Consider the following 14,725-nt stretch of genomic DNA (forward strand, 5'->3'; position numbering starts at 1 on the left):
CCTGCCCCTAACCTACAACCATGGAAAAGTGTTGGCTAATCAAGAAAAGCTTGAGGAGTTCTTCCCCTTCAGAGGAGTCTGAGCATGAGGGTCCTTTACTACGAAAGACTCTTCTGGTGTGCTTTCGCCTGGATGGGACCCTGACATTCTTGAAGTGGAGTGAGGTTGAGAACCAGGCAGTTATCCTGGCCAAAGAGTAGGAAGAGAAAATAACTGCACTCCAAGCTGAGCTGGCTTTTTCTAACCAATTTTTCGATAAAGCTAAAGAGGATATGGAGGCTACTCTGTCCCAATTTTCCAAGGCCAACCTAGCCTTGGAGGCCTCTAATAGAAAACTAACAGGCTTCCAAGGTATTATTCAACTAGAGCTGGTCAGTTACAAAGAGAGAGTGCAACAAAGAGACGTAGAGCTAGTGGAGCTTCGAGAGAAGGTGCAGTAGCAAGAGCTCGAACTAGGTTATTTGAGAGCAAGTGTTGATTCGGTCAGGACGGATCATGCTAAAAATGATTAGGCTGAGACCAGGAAGTTATTGGGGAAACTACAGGCCCAATACTTTCGGTTGGTCAATGAGGCTTCTACAAAAGCTTACCACGAAGGCTTTGAGGCTGTTCGACTTCAGTATGATGAGGATGAGAAAAAAGGAGACGATGAAGAGGACATGGATGATACTCTTCTAATATCTCCTGTCAAGTATGTACGCTGGACTGGATGCTTAGGATTATTCCCCCTTTCCAGCTGGATGAGAAAGGAAACCTCATTGATATCCTTCATCGAACTCCTAGCGACCTTCTAGAGGCTGGTGTTACCTTGGAATTGAATCCAGCCCTGACAACGGATTCTTCAGCTCAGTTCAACGATTTGTCCCCTACTCACCCTTCTGACCAACCATCCGTTCCTGACGTGAACCAGGGTGAAATCGCTGACCTCTCAAGCCCTGCTACTGAAGTCGATCTTCCTGCTGCTCCTACTACCAAGGCTGATCCTCCCGCTATTATTACCCAGACTTCTCCATTGACTAGCCAGCTTTCCTTTCCTGAATGATGATCTGTTATCAGTTATTATGTTACTGTACTTTGTACTATCCTAACTTTGGGATCTATTATTTGTACTTTCTTTTTGCTATTAGTGATTTTTTTTGCATTTATACATTTGTTATCACATCTGCAACTTTACCTTTTCTTTACCACTTCATGCTACACACTCGTCCTGCAAACCTATTTTCTAACTTGGCGCATTTCAATATTACGCCCTTCTCATTTCATTACTGCTCTATTTATGCTGGTTAGATTGCTCATACGCTATTCGCACTACCCCTTACATACTACATGTGTGTTTAAATTGCTATTATGTTTTAACAATCAACTTTCTTTTACTTTTTACTTTAACAATCAGCTTACTTTTACTCTCTGCTTTAACAATCAGCTCACTTTTACCACATTTTTCCCTCTAGGTTCTACCTGAAGTAAGTGTTACTTTAGGTGGAACCTTTTATTAGGCTAACTATATGAACGACTATTCGAGTTACTGTCCTTGAAGAAAGCTTTAACTCTATTTTAACTTTCAGCTTTGTCATTCAGTTAAATTTATTGCTAGTGAACGCATGATAGAGCAGGACTCCAACCAGTTTCTTACACTGCCAACGAGGGCAGAAAAGACTCACATACATTCGGATCTCGGTTGGATCCACATAGTGTTTTTGTTACTCATATTAAAGTTGGTCCCGACCAAATTCTTACTCTGCCAATGAAGGTAGAGAAGACCCACGTAGGCCCAGATCCCGACCAAATCCCATATTTGTGCTCTTAGAACTCATGACAGAGTAAGATCCCGACCAACTTCTTACCCTACCAATAAAAGTAAAGAAAACCTACGTAGGCTCGGATCCTAGCTGGATCCACATAGTGATTTTGTTACTCGTGTCAGAGTTTGGTTCTGACTAGCTTTTTATTCTGCAAATGAAAGCAGAGAAGACCCACATAGGCCCGGATATTGGTTGGATATCTCTTCCCTACTAATTCTTGCGTAAAAATTTAGAAAAATGAAGGCAAAATACTTATTAATAATACATTTTCAAGTTACATGCATTCCACGGTCTAGGCAGCTCCTGACCAGACATTTTTATTAAATGGTAGGCTCCCCTTTGGCCTATTCTTGATACTCTATATGGCCCTTCCCAATTTGCACCCAACTTGCCACTGTTATATTTTTTCGTATTCTGGAATATCCGTTGTAGCACTAAGTCTCTTTCGTGAAACTGTGGGGGGACCTTCTTATTAAAGTAGATTTGTAGTTTATTGTGATAATGTTCTAATCTGACTAGTGTCGCGTCTCATTTTTCTTCCAGTAGGTCTAGTTCTACAACCATCTGTTGGTCATTTTTACTAGTCTGTGAAAGTGCCCTCGATCCGCGGGGTGCGCGAATCCACTTTTGACCTTTGAGGTTTGGGATTCGCCACCTACTTATTACGGTCTAGGAACTGAACTTTGACTTTAAAAGGCAAATAAACTAATTTACGAAAGAAAAATACGGGTCCGGGGATCACGTTACGGGGTTAGAAGGTGTCAGGCACCAACTCTGCTCGGCAAACGCCGATCTCTACTAATTTTCAAATAAACCTACATTGCTAACAAGACCTAAATAATAATAACAAAATAAAAATACTCATCTTTTTCGAACGCAACGATTTTGTTCCCTCAGATCTGATAGAATAGCTCATTGTGTAGTATTCCTTGCTTTGTTTTATCTCCGGATCTTATCTCTGAGCTCCGAGGCAAAGTATCTCTTTCTTAGATTTGAATTCTTTGGATTTGTTTATGGATTTCTAGGTATTTTTGAAGGGCTTCTAGGTATTTTTTGAGCTAAAGTTGAGGTAGGGGTGTTAGGTAAGGAGTTAGAGTTTCAAAATTAGGGTTTGTGGGAGGTTAGGGAAGCTTTTTGTCCTACTTCTCTTAGGGTTTATTTTTGGATACGAAAATAGGGTGTGGAGGCTCCTATTTATAAAGTTTTTTAAAAGAATTAGGATTTAATTAGAGTTTCTTTTAGGCTTTTAATTAGGATTTTGACTTTAGTCTTATGACATTGACTTAGTCTTTAGGATTTTAATTTAGGGTTTTGACTTTAGTCTTATGAGATTGACTTGATTAGTTTAGATTAATGTTTTGATTTTAGTCTTATGAGATTGACTTGATTAGTTTAGATTAGGGTTTTGACTTTAGTCATATGAGATTGACTTGATTAGTTTAGATTAGGGTTTTGACTTTAGTCTTATGAGATTGACTTTAGTATTTCTTTGTTGACTTTTAATCTTACTTGATTGACTTTAAGATTGACTTTAGTCTTACTTTATTGACTTTAATTTTTAGAGAATCCCTTTTATTATATCTTTAATTCTTTGGGCCCCCAGATGGAGGGGTCCTTGAATAAATATCTTGGCAACCATCAACAATTTTGCCTGAAACCCTGATTGATCGATTTTTTGATTCAAAATTTTAAATTAATTTTATTAATGTTTCACTTTACATTATTTAATATTTTATTTATTAATTTTAAAATTTTTAATTATTAAAATTATAAAATTATTGTTTTACCCTTGGAGATGACTTTTTACGTTTTAAGTCGTTTTTCAATGTTCTAGGATGTTTTGGAATCAATTTTTCGTAAGGAATTCAATGGGAATATTGGTTTGTGTCATTTATAAAAAAATTTATGCAAAATGATCGTGAATTTTATGAGGGGCATTTTCGTAATTTTATCGAATTCTGTGAAAATTGGCAAAATGGTTTACTCGATTTCGATTTGTTATTTTATGTGTTTGAATGGGTTTTCCTAAGCGTAACGTGGGCTCTAGGGATGTTTTAAGATTATGGGTATTTTGGTAATTTAATTATTTTTTAGTGATTTTTATCGTAAAACTTCTTTTTGTTTGCAAGATGATGATTTCTATGTTTCTAGGGTCATATTTTCCTAGTGTAGCGTGGTTTCTACAGTTTTGTCAGTTCGAGATACCTCATCTGGATTTCTGAAACATATTTAGTAAAAAATAAAGCATTGGAATAATCATCCATCATTGGGAACCGTTGCAATCGGGTTGACGAGTTGATTAATTAGGTGGATGCAAAAATGGGGTGTTTACAGTCTGGACTACTTTAGATCGTACTGTAAGGAAACTATTCTTTGTAGGGATCACTGCTTCCATTTCGTATGCCATGGAAAATGAAAGCTTCCTCGTAAAAGTTTCAGCGGTCATCTTGTAAGCCCATAAGACTCAATACAAGTCTGTTGTCCACCTACCCTTTGCTTCTCCCAACTTCTTCTTCAAAGTGTCTATCAATACTTTATTTGTAGCATCGACTTACTCATTGCCTTGTGGGTACTGTAGTATGGAAAACAGTTGTGTTATTCCATGCTCACTGCAAAAGTTTCTGATTTGCTCTCTAGTAAATTGTATTCTGTTATCGGATATTATGGAGCTTGGCAAACTAAACTTGTAGATAATGTTCTCCTAGAAAACTTTCTAAACTTCTTGCTGTCGAATTCTGACTATAAGGAGTACATCTGTCCACTTAGTGAAATAGTCTGTCGCTATCAGCAAGAAGGTTAGATTGGCCATAACTTCTGTCACCTAGAGTTAGGTGTAAGCTCACCCTACCCGAGAGCACCCATGTAACAGTATGTAAGGCTCAATATGAAGCAATGTCAGCCCCCATGCCAGGACATATCTGTTAGCTTAGAGGCACATGTCAACCCCGTGTCAGGGCATATCTGTTAGCTTAGTGGCATTTATGTAATAAGGGAATATGACCGGCCTCCACTTTTGATGTTTTCTTCTGAAAACCTAGGAAAGGAAAATTATATACCTTGTAGGAAGGGTGTCTAGTGTTTCCCAATCCCCGGTCTACACCCACGTTGATTGAAGCCCTCAAATCCAGCTCCGTGGAAGTCCTGCATGTCATAGGATCATATATTGCTTTGTAACACACCTTATTACTTTTGTAACGCGTTACCCCGTGTAATCAATATTATATCAACAACGTTGCCTCTGGGATTTATCTCATGTTATCTCGTTTACTTGTTTGCTAGCTACGTGTGTGTGGTGTACGATCATTTTTACAGGCTTGCAAATGGATTTGACCCCTTTGCGCCATACGACCTCGCTTCGAAAGAATACGGCCGTGACAGTTGGTATCAGAGCTACAGTTGGTATTTCAACCACGTTGGTTTTATCCCTTAGCTCTTCTCCCAGTTTCCATTAGTTTATGCGAATAATGGCACGAGGAGCTGCAAGTACTGCGGACCAACCCGCTCCAAACACACCACCACCATGTAAAAACAAGGAACGCATTAATGTATTAAAAGAGAAGGTAACCATGCTATATGGTCTCGTTGATGGTATTGCGCAATTAGACGATCGTTAGAACACGTTGGAAGAAGAATCCGTGACCTTCAGAGCTAAAGTAGATGACCTCGAGGAAGATACCCAAGGAGCCCTTGTCGCCTTAAATGAATAGATTACGGAACAATATGTAAGGCTCAATATGAAGCCATGTCAGCCCCCGTGTCAGGGCATATTTGTTAGTTTAGAGGCACATGTCAGTCCCGTGCTAGGGCATATCTGTTAGCTTAGTGGCATTTCTGTAATAAAAGAGTATGACCGGCCTCCACTTTTGATGTTTCCTTCTGAAAACCTAGGAAAGGAAAAGTATACACCTTGTAAGAAGGGTGTCTAGTGCTTCCCAATCCCTGGCCTATACCCATGTTGACTGAAGCCCTCAAGGCCAGCTCCGTGGAAGTCCCACATGTCATAGGATCATCTATTACTTTGTAACGCACCTTATTACTTTTGTAACGCGTTACCTCGTGTAATCAATATTATATCAACAAAGTTGCCTTTGGACTTTACCTCGTGTTACCTCATTTACTTGTTTGCTAGTTACGTGTGTGTGGTGTACGATCATTTTTACAGGCTTACAAGTGGATTTGACCCCCTTGCGCTGTATGACCTCACTTTGAAAGAACACGGCCGTGAAACCTAGGCAATGGACCTACTAAATCGATTCCTTACTACACAAAGGGTCACGAGCTGACAAGGGAATTGAGCTGTATTGCTGGTTGTTGGATTATCTTCTCGTATCTCTAGCAACTATCACAGTGCTTGACATGTAGCGCTACATCCTTCTACAGATAGGGCAAACAATAACCTTGGAAGAGTACTTCATAGGCCAAAGATCGTGTCCCTGAATGATTTCTACAATCCCCCTCGTGGATTTCACTCAACACTTATTTTGCTTCTTTTGGGGGTAAGCACCGCAAGAGTGATCATTGTTCAAACTGTATAGCTGATGATAAAATAATGAACAAAAGAAAACATTGGCAAGCAAGGGTCGAACCACAGAGACAACGTTAATCCAAAATATTTTTTTACTTTCAATCCAATTCAATTTTAATAAGTGATTTAAAAATAGTTTGCAAAAGATGATTTATCTAAAATAAACTACTAAAATAAAATAAACTTAGAAATATGAGAGAGAAGTGTAAATCAATTGGATCCACCTTCACAAGTTTTATCAGTGAATTATGGTTCTCTATTTATCTCGATCTACTAAATAAAATTAATGTTTATGGATCGGAAAATCAAGTAGTTAAAATATAAACGAGATAAAAAGTATGCAATAATTTAAGTCGAGATTATTAGGTAAACATTAACTATTCTCTGTAGAGCATGATTCTTCTTGAACTTATCAAAGAAAAAGACCATCAAAACTTTGAAAATAATTAATATTCAACCTAATAATAAATACCTACACTATCACAATAAAACTATTAAATCATTAAGAGAACAGTAACACACTGATAAATCTTGTTAAGACTTCCTCAACCGATCTACTAGAGATTTAGCCAATAGTCATCGCAAGAACAATAAAATAAAAATAAAATAAAGAAAATATGGAGAGAAAAGAGAAATAAAAGAAAGAAATTATCTTTATTGCTTGACTTGAAATCGACAGAGTCTCCTTACAACTTTCATAAAATTCAGAAAGAAATAAAATAAAAATTAAACTAATTATCTAAAATATAGTCTTTTCAACTCTTGGTCTGGTCTTCTATTTATAGAGAGACCAGATTAGGATTTTCTATGAAAATTAGGGTTTCGGAGATAGTTTGTGTTTACAAAAAATACTAAAAATAATTTATTGTGAATGGTATCCAGCAACCAAGTTTCAATACGAAATTCGAGGCTTGACTTTCTTAGTTGACCGCGTCGTCGCCGTTGACTCTGGCGCTGCGATAAAGTTTTGATCAATTGACTTGAATTTTGGTCAATGGTCTTGTTTTAGATCCTATATCACAGTGGTAGTTTTGAATTTTCAAGATTCATTTTGAAACTTTGCGAATAATTCCTGTTACACGAAATAATAGTAATTAGTTCCGAAATGCATAATTAAATTGAAAACAAGAATTATTATGGACTAACCATGAACTATATCTAATGAGAAGATTTAATATGCAATTTATTGATAAAGTCTATATAATTAGGGTTCTTGAAATGACTTTCTAGACCCTGATCAATCCTCCAATAGACTTCCTATATAGAATCCCATTTAGGACAATATACCTCTCTGCTCGACTCTTGACTCGCCTGACTTCCTTTAGATCACTGGGTAGATCTCCTGCTGCAAGAAGGCTAAGATTGGATTTATCCATCCTTGGTCTTTTATAACTGCTACCAAGCTAGTCAGCCCGTGCTTGTCTGTTGCCAGACGTACCTGGTATCCCAACAACAGTTCTTTTCTGGCTTGTCCAGCCAACATGGAGGCGATGTAGGCTATAACATTTGCATACCTGTTATCTGCTCGAGGTTTATGCTCTATTTTGATCTCTCCTGCATGATGCATAACAGGACTTGATCTTCTCTAAGTAGAGCTACATCTTGGGATCTCGGGTTTCGAATGTCTCATTAATGTGATTTACCACTAACTGCGAGTCGTTATAGACTGTGACCTCAGTTACCCCCAGTCTTGTTAAAGATTGGAGGCCAAGTAACATCGCCACATACTCTGCCTTGTTATTCGATGCTCTGAACCCCAATCTAACCACATTTTCTATTCTTGACCCATCTAGAGTGATCAGCACTATCCCGACTCCTGATCCTTCAAAATTGGATAATCCATCCACATAGGCTTTCTATCCTGGGCCACTTTGCAACTTTTTTTCACTATCCATGTGTTCTAATTCTTCTATCAGTAAATCTACTTTCTCTTCCACTAGAAAATCTACCAAAAAATCGACTACTACTTTGCTTTTTATCAAAATTCTAGGTTTGAATTTGAGCCCAAACTCCGTTAGTTGCACTACCCATTTTGCTATTTGCTATTCTGTCAAACCTTTTTGTCTTTCCCAATACAGGCTTTAAGGAAAATTTTGTGATGACTTACACTCGATGTGCCTAGAAATATTGTTTCAAGCATAGCGCTGTGTAGACTAAGGCTAATCTCATTTTCTCGAGTCTTGAGTAGCGTATTTCTACATCCATGAAGGTTTTTGCTCAGAAAATAAATGGGTTGCTCTGTTGCTGCTCTGATCCTAACCAAGACTGAGTTGAGTGCATGCTCTGAAGTGATCAATTACAATCCTAACTCTTCTCATATCTCTGGCTTTGAGAGTATGGGTGGTTTACCGAGGTATCTCTTCAATTCTAATAAAGTTTGTTCACATTCTTCTATCCAATCAAACTTAAAATTTTTTGCAACAATTAGTATAAGGGTCTGCATTTATCAAAAGACCTGGCAATAAAACGAGTTAAGGTAGCTACTTTTCCTACTTGCTTCTGAGTCCTTAGGGAATGTATTTCTAATAATGCTCTTATCTGATCTGGATTAGCTTCGATTCCTCTTTTTGTGACTGGGTAACCTAGAAATTTTCCTGAAGTTAATACAAAAGTACACTTCTCTAGGTTGAGCTTCATCCCTATTTTCCTTATCTAGGAAAAAACTTATTCTAAATCTGTAACATGGTCTTCCTTCATTTTTCTCTTACTTAGTAGGTTGTCTATATACACTTCCGCTATTCTGTCCAACAGGTCTCTGAAAAGTTATGTTACTAACATTTGATAAGTAACCCCCGCATTTTTTAGGCCAAAGGGTATTACTTTATAACAATAGAGCCCCTGCTCTGTGATGAATGCTGTCATTTCTTGGTCTTTTTGGCTGAGTTGTATCTGATTATAGCTAGAGTAGCTATCCATGAAGGACAACCTCTCGTAGTTGAAAGTTGCATCTACCAATTGATCTATTATTGGCATTGGAAAACTATTTTTGGGATAAGCCTTATTCAAGTTTGTGAAGTCTATAAAGACTTTAACCTTCCCATTATTTTTAGGTACTACCACGATGTTTACTATCCATTCTAGGAACTTTACATCCTTAATGAATCCAGCCCTGATCAACCTACTCACCTCTTTATTCACTGCTTCCTTAAACTGTGGTGCTAGTTTCCTTGGCTTCTGTTTGACTGGCTTGAAGGTCGATTCTACATTTAAGTGGTGACAGATCACCTCTAGGCTGATCTTTGTTATCTCTTCTATGGACCAGGAAAAAACATCCCAATTCCTTCTCAAGCAATCCGTTAGCTTTATTAATTCCTCCAATGCTAGTTCTACTCCCACTCCAATCTACCTGCCTTCTCCCATATCTACCATTTGGATGCCTTCTAGGTATGGGGGTTTACTGGGCTTACTCTTCCCCCACTGTAATTGCTATTGTTGATATTTGACCTTTGTTGTCTCCTTCTTGTCCAGCATATATACTTGGGAGACCACTTGATCGCCTAAGATGTCCCACATCCCTTGCGGCATGGGAAATCGAAGGACCTGGTAGTATGTAGATGGAATCGCTCTCATCTCATACATCCATCATCTCCCTAGAATGGCGTTATACGGAGAACCCGCCTCAATAACCATAAATTTGGTCATCAAGATAACTAGTACCACCTGCATAGGCAATACTATTTCCCCCCAAGGTTGATTAGATCTCCCATCAAATCCGATTAACGATGCTTCCACTAGAGTAAGTACATTCCTGCTGAGGGCATATAAGATGTTGACAGAGCTACCGCTATCAATTAGTACCCTCTTGAGTATAAAGGATCCACCCACAGAGTTACCACAAGTACATCATAATGGGGCTTTACCACCCCCTCTAGGTCCTTCTTAGTGAACGCCACCATTTGCTCATCGAAGGGTTCTATCTGCTCTGTTAGCCCACTCCTTGCTATAAAGAAGTGAGTCAAGTGTTCAGCCTTTCTTCTATTGATCCTTTCGTCAGTCTTGCTCTGGCCTGACCTTCTACTCTCCTCCCGGAGGACAATATGTATCACTGCTGCCCTTCCATCCTACTCTTCAATAGGTGGCTGGTCAAGCTTATGGTTTTTGTCTCGGGGCTAATATTCTCTCTATCTTCTGGGTAGATTTCTTAATCTGCTTACTTTGCCAACCTCTACAAGAACCTCCTAAAGGCTTGGCATCTATTGGTGGTATGTGCCTGCTTCTTACGATACTCACAGTATCTCTCATATCGATTTATCTGATCTCAAAGAAGTGGCGCAGGCCATTCGAAATATGGTTCATGAGCGATGAGTGGTAAGATCTTGCTGGGAAGCATAGAAAAATATGTTCCTCATTTTCTCATCTCCCCATTTTGCTCAAGCGGCCTCTTCCTGCTTTGCTATTGTGGTTGATGCTACTTACTGAGCTTCTCCACAGTATGTATCACCTTACTCTTCCCAGAGGAGCTCTGAGGGTTATCTTTTAAATGAATGTACTTCTCTGCTCTTTCGAATAACTCGCTCAAAATTTTTGGTCTCTTCTTCATAAGGTACTTATACAACCCTGAGCTAGATGGTAAGGAATTTCTGAACGCCACTACAACTGTTCTCTCATCACAACTCTCAAGAGACATTGCTTCTTATCTAAATCTCGTGAACTTTTTAAGGCTCTCCCCAGATCACAACCTTATGCTGAGCAACACGTCGAAGTCTCCACCGCTCTTATTATTACCAATGTATTGTATTACAAAGACAGTGCAAAGTTCCTCGAACGAGGTGATGGACCCACATGGCAATTTATGGAACCATGCCAGTGTATTCCCTTGCAAACTCGAGAAGAACAACCTACACATCAACATTTCCTTCTCTTCCCACAATGTGAGCATTTGTTGAAAATGGCATAGATGCTCCATTAAGTCTTTCGTTCCTAAATAAGGGGTAGAACGTGGCGGAATGAATTTCTTGCGAACATCCGTACTTGAGGCATGATCATCTTTGCTTACTGACTAGGGATCTCTTGGTAAGCTATCTTACCTCGTCGATTGGTTATCAAGACGCAGACTCAAGTTCCGATTTAGTTCAACTAAGGTGGTGTTTGTTTGCGCTATTTTTCAGCACTTATTGCTGAAAAAAATTAAATTCAGCACTTTTGTCAAAATAGCGCGTTTGTTTACTCGTGCTTATTGCTGAAAATAAGTGAAAAAAATTCAGCACTATTTTGATGCTGAAAAAAAGTGCTGAAGCGGTAAGCACTTCCCTTTTTTCAACACGGACAAGTATGCCCTTTGTTTTTTTGAGCATGGACAAGTATGCTCTTATTCTTAAAAGGATATTACCTCTTATATCCCATGGATAAGTATATAAACACCCTACAAATTAATAAATCCACACCATAGCTAAATTATTTTGTCTTATATAGGTTAAAAGTTTTGGAATGAGTTGATTTTTGGTGAGGATGATCTCTACAATGAGGAGATTATCCTCACAAAAAATCAGCACATCTTAAAACTTCTAACCCTATCAAAACAAGTTCAAGAACCGTAAATTGTCCATTTTTTTTTTTTTGAAAACTATTTTTAACAAGTTAGAAGTTTCAAAATAGGCTGATTTTTGGTGAGGATGATCTCTATATCATATAAACCATCCTCACTAAAAATTTGCTCATTCCAAAAACTTTAATCCATATAAAACAAAACAAAAAATGACTATAGTGTGGGTTGCCCTTATTAATTCATAGGGTGCTTTTATAATTACACATCCTTCATTTCCATCGAATATTATTCATCCAAAATTAAGTTCTTTTAAAATTGATTTCAAATTTTGGTGACTTGTATGACATTATTATTTTTAATTTGAAATTTGTGGACTTTTATAAATAGAAATTATTATTTATAAATTGAAGATTTGAGTATTATTTATTATTTAAAAATAAATTATATTTTAATTTTATAAGAAATAATATATTTTATTGTGTTTGATAATAAATAAGCATTTGAAACATGTAAACAATGTATAATATGATTGTAAGGGTAACAAAGACAATTTATCAGTTTCAGCAATGTGTAACAAACATGATTCAGCATCTAAACAAACAACTTTTTCAGCACTTAAATTCAGCGCTTATAAGTTTCAGCGCTTAATGCTATTCAGCACTTATTTTTTTCAGTTTAACAAACAGCACCTAAGTCATCCATTTTCTTCTACATCTCCTCTTGCTGTTTTCTTATAGTATCTAACATCGCTAAGAGTTGTGTATTTGCAGCTGGTGCCACTGGTGGGGATACATTAACTTCGTTAGTTCTTGTGGATTTTACCATTATTTCAACTGAAATCAACCTGCTATTGGTGTTCCCACAGACAGCTCAATTATGTGAGATCAGAATTTGGTAGGGTTTTGATGAATCCTACCGCACTAATCCGAAGTCGTTTCTAGTACTTCCTTCTCTCCGACGACGTGGTACCTGCCAAAATCACTCCCACGCTCAAATTAAAAAAGCTGAGAAATAGTCTCTAAAAACTAGGTAGATTTTAATCTCCCAAAAAATATCCCCCTCAATAGTGCTTACTGTGCTATTTATCCTCTAGTTGTTCATAGGGTTTCCCCCTCTGTAGGCTATAATCAGGGAATATTTATTGACTTTACAAAGTTATTTACCTAATCGGGATCTCTTAAATTGATCGTACTAAACTATAGAGATATCTTTCGGGATCTCTGAGATTGACGTGCACGCATCAGCCTTACCGTTACCCTATGACCTGGCCTGCCCTACTTGATAGACCTGGTCTTGCTTAATGCTATGCTGCCTTACCAGCCAGACTAGAGAAGTCCTTACTCTGACCTGCCCCACTTGTAGGGCAGCGCCCCATATGCTGACTTGTGCTTGGTACTTCTTAATCGGTTTGGACACATGTACGGCTTAAATTAATACACAATTAATTCCCTTTACAATTAAAAATCCATAACTATCAAGTGACGCATTGTTGAATCAGGTAAATGCTTAAGGATGTGTCTACACATGGATATACAACAAGATTAACCATGAGATCAATCAGTTCTGCAGTGCTCAATCACTTAAGTAGGTTTATATTGACATGTTTGATTAGGCAAATAACTATGTCATACTACATACTTAGAGGCTAGACATGATATCCTAAAAACCATTAGGTTGAATTGTTTCATAGTTTTTCATACCATGTTTATTGGCTTAAGCATCTTCGATAACCATAAGATTGCCACTCACAGGACACATTAGAGTGGACAATTGTATTGGAGGATGATTAAAGTTTTTAGGTTTTTGTTTATTGTTTCTTGTTTCAAATGTCAATTAACTTGAATGAGTCATATGTTTTGTAATTGTGTCACTTGTTCTGTAAATTGTGTCAAATGTCTTGTAATTTGAATGAGTCATTTTGTCACTTGTTTTTTTAGTGAAAAAAATATTGTAATGTCACTTCCTTTTTCAGTAATAAAATTATTTGAAAGATTTCACATTGAATGTTGTTCATTGGTAAATAATTGATGGTTGTTCATTAATAAATAATTGATGAGATTTGTTCACGAGACACACATATCACAGTTATAAAGGAAAATCCAACCATTTTCTTTAAAATAAAAATTCTTTTCATCACATCTTCATTTTGTGGATTTCTCTACAAATTTAAAACAAAGATCGTCTAAATCAATCTTGATGATTTCTCTAACTTGTCTTCGATGAATACAAATTGAGGAACTATTTGCATTTGTATTTGAAGATGTAGATACCTCGTCATTCTTGAGTTGTTTCATAACCTCAATCAACTATTGGAAGTTCTCGCATATTTGACATTTAAGAAATTTGTGTCCAAAGCCAAAGGCTATGGGGTTGCTTCGATATCAATAATTTTTGGACACTTGTCTAACTACGATTCCTATAAAGTAGCTCAACCCAAGGGCATTCTTTGATCTAGTGTTTGTAATCTCCACATGCAAAATATTGAAACAATGAATATCAAATAAAGAAGGAATAGAAATTAGTTAGACCTCCCTCCTGTAAATACATCTATCAGTGTTAAACCCCTACGCAATAACCCAAGAAGAATTTTTTTTCTTCATTTTTTTCACAAAAATTAATCATTGTCTAAAATATTTAAAGGATCTCACTTTAGAGTTCAAATCTTCATCTATTGCATGAAATACACGATATTCAACTTGAACACCCATCTCCATACCCAAAAATTGAATGTGAAGTCGTTAGTGTTAGAGGTTCAAATTTATGCGCAATGAAGAACAACAAAACGAGTAGAAATACTAACTCTAACTACATGGAGAGATTTAAGTAGGTCAAGGTTTGCATACCTCATTAGGGCTGTCAACGGATGCTTATCGATTTGGATACAACAATATCCGAATCTGAATCTGAAATTTT

This window comes from Akebia trifoliata, chromosome 9, assembly GCF_017979445.1.
Source record: "Akebia trifoliata isolate Shusen 1 chromosome 9, ASM1797944v1, whole genome shotgun sequence".
In the NCBI taxonomy this organism is placed as follows: Eukaryota; Viridiplantae; Streptophyta; class Magnoliopsida; order Ranunculales; family Lardizabalaceae; genus Akebia; species Akebia trifoliata.